This window comes from Coccinella septempunctata, chromosome 4 (assembly GCF_907165205.1).
Source record: "Coccinella septempunctata chromosome 4, icCocSept1.1, whole genome shotgun sequence".
Lineage (NCBI taxonomy): Eukaryota > Metazoa > Arthropoda > Insecta > Coleoptera > Coccinellidae > Coccinella > Coccinella septempunctata.
In genome coordinates, this window is record NC_058192.1 from 28,163,739 (window position 1) to 28,168,608 (window position 4,870).

Genomic DNA, 4,870 nt, shown 5'->3' on the forward strand with positions numbered 1-4,870 from the left:
CTGTTCTGGTAGGGTCTCCCATGTCGATAAGGTCCAAGTTGAGCGGTGAAAACTAAGACTTAACCCCAAGCCGTGGTGTAAGATATCGTGCCCAGGGCTGAATGGCACCGGGTGGAGTGTGTCGCGAACGATTCCCTGGGGAAATCGGGTCGCATCCCCGCATCCCCTTGTAAATAGACCTTCCCTCGGAAGCTCTGCCGACGGCGACTTTTATTTCTTCGTCACTCGAGGGAACTATATGGATTGTCTATCGAAACCAAACAAAACTCCACAGGTTGCACTGCAGCCTGACACCGAGGGCACCTCCACTGGAGGGGCTCACGGTAAAAACCAATGACGGCACCGAAAAAGGCACCTTAAGTAAATGAAGGGAACTCAAAACCGGGGCCTTCATCGACCACCGTCCCTAATAAAAGACGGAACCTCAGTGGTGCAGAAAAAAAAGAACGAGAAGGTCTCGCGCAAACTCGGCCAGTCAAGATATGGAGGTGGGCTCGGCGGGAGCACTCGTCGAGTCTGTCTCCCGTTGCCCTACCGGAATCTAAGGAGACCGGCGGGCACCAGAGGATGGCGGTGGAGGGGTAATTGAGCCCTGGATTAGGGGAGGCGAAATGAGGGGCCTTTCCTTCAAAGGCGGTAGGCTCTTGTGCTCGCCCAAGGATACGAATCCGAGGGCGTGTATTCTTGCTTCCACTAATTTAAGGGCTCAATTACAAACAAATTTCTGTTTCAGAGATCTGGTAGCGGTTCAGATTCTAGACTGTAGAAGACCGCTGGAAAATCTAGTGATGTGTTCGGCATACCTTCCCTACGACTCTCCGGACCCACCGCCATCAAGGGAATTGGTGGAGCTGATCGAATTCTGTCAAGGGAAGGGATGGCCCTTGCTCGTTGAGTGTGACGCTAATGCCCATCATGTTTTGTGGGGTAGCACTGGGGTCAACCGAAGGGTTGACTTTTTGTATTCAACAAGTCTTAACCTACTCAATAGAGGTGATGAGCCGATCTTCGTTAATTCGAGAAGAAGGCTTCACTATCAAAGGGAACAGAATTTCAAAGGGACCAGAAATTTTCAGGAATCCGAGAAGAACAGATTTGTCCAATTATTTGACAGACCTTTCTGACAACCTGGGACAGGAGAACCTTGTACCAAAGGCCACGAGAGAATTGGACACTATTGCTGACAAGCTGCAAGAGTCCATTATCTCAGCCTATCACAGCAGTTGTAGACCTCAGTTTCCTAGACCAAAGGGTCAGACGAAGTGGTGGACACCTCAGCTGACCGATACCAGACTTACTAGCAGGCATCTCTTCAACAGGACAATGAGACCTGGCCTTGGAAATGACTAGGAAGATTACAAATAGGCCCCGAAGAGATACAATGGACTCATAAGGAAGTCGAAGCGTGAATCGTGGAGGCGCTTCTGTAGCGACATAGAGGGTGCACGTGAAGCCAATAGGCTAAGCAAGATACTCTCTGCAGGAGGCGCAGTCACGATAGACTACTTAAAGCTTCCTACCGGGCATACAACATGCTCAGAGGAGGAAAGCTTAAGACAAATCCTAGAGGCGAATTTTCCGGACTTCGCAGAGAACAAGAACACGCAGGATGAGCGCCAATGACATGCCTCACGAGAGGACTGGAAGTTGGCTCGTGAGTGGTGACACAGTCTCGAATCCGATGGGCTATTTACAGATTCAAGCCCTACGAAGCAGCAGGCGAGGACGGCATAGTTTCGGCACTCCTTATTAAGAGGCTGGATGCGTTGTCTTCCCCACTGCTCCACATACTCCGAGCGAGTCTAGCTCTAGGACTGTAATGATCTGCAGTATTCTGAGTAAAATTGGAGTTCATTTAAGTGCATTCCTTTCATTTCACATTTCCGCCTTTGAAAATATTTAATTCTCAAATATTCAGTACATGCATTCCGATAGGCAGAGTTAATGTAAAAAACCGTTTATCTGTGTTTAACGTTGTTTTTCTTGCATGCCGTTGAAGATTTCGACGTTTTTCTGATGTTGATATGCGATCAACCGTAGCTGACGACGTTTTTACTCTTGTCGCATTCTGGAATTTTCAGATTTCTAACGTGTGGAGGGATTTGCCTATAAAAGCAGATTTTACCCCACGACGGTCACTTTTACTTTTACTCTTTAGTCTCTTTTGTCACTTTAATTGTGTGCACGACAAGCCGTTCAGCGAATTTGGAATAAATTTTGTATAACGTAGTTGGTGCTCTTAGGAATTAATTTTTAGTTTTCGTTTGTTTTCCGCGAGTGCCTGAAATAAAAGAGGTAGGTCCCCGTCTTTACCGTTCACTTCTTCATTAGACCTACACCGGTTACTTCTTTGACACTGCTGTACTGTATCGCTTTCTATTACCTTTTGCCGTACTTTACCCTGTTTCCCTTCGCTATCAGTCTTGGTGCGTAATCCCCTGGGGTAGTGAAGTCCCGTCAACCCCCCTGTTCGCGTTCTCGCGTCATAAGTGTTGAAATCGAAATCTATTCTTTTCTATCAGTCATGGTGCGTAAGCCCTTGGGGTAGAGAATAAGAGATACCTCTCGTCGTCAGTGAAATCCCGTAGTTGCGCTAAAAATAGACCTTTTCTTCGATATCAGTCATGGAGCGTAGCCCTTGGGGTAGCGAATAAAAGTCTCGAATAGATCCTCCCTGGTTGTGTTTCTTTTCATTTCTGGAGAAATACTGTTGATTATATCCCGATACCGTATAGCAAGTCATTTCACTTCGCGAGGTCATCCTTAGTATCCATCTCGTCAGTTCTCGTTGGCGCATTTTATTGAACAAGGTTTGATTTTTCACTGTACCCGGTGTAAACTTTATAAAGTGCTCGTGACCGGACCGAATTTCCCGAATGTATGTTTGCTGATCGATTCGCTCATATTTCATACCTACACATATTTCCGTTGTATATGTAAGTTTGAATCTCGCGCCAAACTTCTGCTTCCGTTGATGTATGAACTGTCAAGGGGACAAAAGAGGAAAGGCTAAGTTCAATAACGGCTGCGATAATTGTGATCCAATATAATATTAGGTAAGATTAAGGCTATCGAGAATTGCGTTGAATCAGGTTTGTTGATTTATTGTAAATATGTATGTACATTAGAATAATGTTTTGTTTATTACAGTTTCAACTGTGTCTGAATATAACCTTAAATGTTCACTTTACAAAGTCTCTGATTTCGAGACCATACAATTCAACAAAGCTAAATTCCATTTTGCATCTGAGGCGGGTCCTGATGCCAAGAGCACTATAGGGTAAAAACTATACAGCTCATGGATCAACCAGAAGTTTTTCGATTCCCAAACGATAAACAGAGCAGCTTGCACCATAAGCAACTTTTTGATACTAATGTGGTCAAAAATGTTGCAAAAAGTTAGAAAATTAGAAATAAATTTCGAAATGTGATGATCACTCTGGATGCGGAATTACAAGGTATTTACATGGACGAAGAGGGAAATGTCGCATTCAACGATGAATATTAGAAAACCCAACTAAAACAGGTATGCAAGGAAAATCTACTAGATCTTTAGCGAAAGATCTGGTCATAGAAAATTTTAATGGACAAAATTTCAAAGCGAGTACTTGGATTAGATTATTTGTTCAGGAATGTATTAGAGTGGGAATCACACAAGATAAATATGCAGAAACTTTGAGGTTATTTTTGACAGATTCTGCTGTAAACTAGTTTAATGTTTTTATGAAACAAAATAGTTTGAACAATTCGGAATTATGGAATAATACTTTCATAGAAACTTTCTCAATACAGTCGTGGGCAGATATAGCATACGCATATAATTTTAAGTACCGTAAAATGGGGTTACTTTGAACGGTTTTTTGTTTTGAATCTATATATCTCCAGTAAGGCAGTGAATGAAAAATTCCAAAAAAATATATGTTACGGGCGTCAGTTCGTCCTTTCTAATGACAAAAAAATGAGATCTCAAAACGATCAATAACATTTTTTTTTTTAATTAATTTGTGGCTGTTCAAAGTAACCCCGCAGTCGGGGTTACTTTGAAAGCATATAATGAAACCATGCAATTTCAATGTAACTCCACAGATAAGGTTTCTTTGAACACTTCAAAACTAGAAACTTCTTGTTTTCGAAAGAAAAAAAAATTTATTCAACAGAAATACACAATTTACATAAAACGAGGACGCTTCACGCAAAGACTTCTGTTTTGATTTTATTTCACTTAGAGCTTTCTCTAAGGCTTCTGGTGTAAAGTTGGCTTATTTTCTTGCTCCAATTGTTCTTTTATAAGAGCGGACCATTTTCAGCAAGATAATAATAGAGCTGGGGCTTCATTGATCACGTGCTAGGGCTTCATTGAACACGGTTCAAAGTAACCCCGAAAATGATGTCTAACCTCATTGTTGTAATAAAAAATTCATACAAAAAAAGTAAGTTGAAATATTTCAAATTGTTTCAATATAGCTCTGCTATGAAAATGTATTGTTGTAGCAAATATATTTTGTGAACATTTAGTGTGAATACTTACGGCTGCAGCAACAGAAGTTTGCACACCTTTTCGAACGTTACTTTTTTAGATTAGAAATGAAATGCCGAGATTGCCTACTTCATAGAAATAAGTTTCATACCAGTGTTGACATACCATTCTTAAATGTGTGACGAATTGAGTGGTGAAAACTAGATGTCGCTAAACCTAATGATTATTTCAATATGAGTCAATATAACGAAATTTATTTTTTGTTCAAAGTAGCCACGTGGTTCAGAGTAACCCCGTTTTACGGTATTTAAATGGATCTCTATTAGATTTTGCACTTAAGAAAAGAAATCTATTGATGGAAGTGGACGATGAGATCTCCCTAAATTCTCAAAT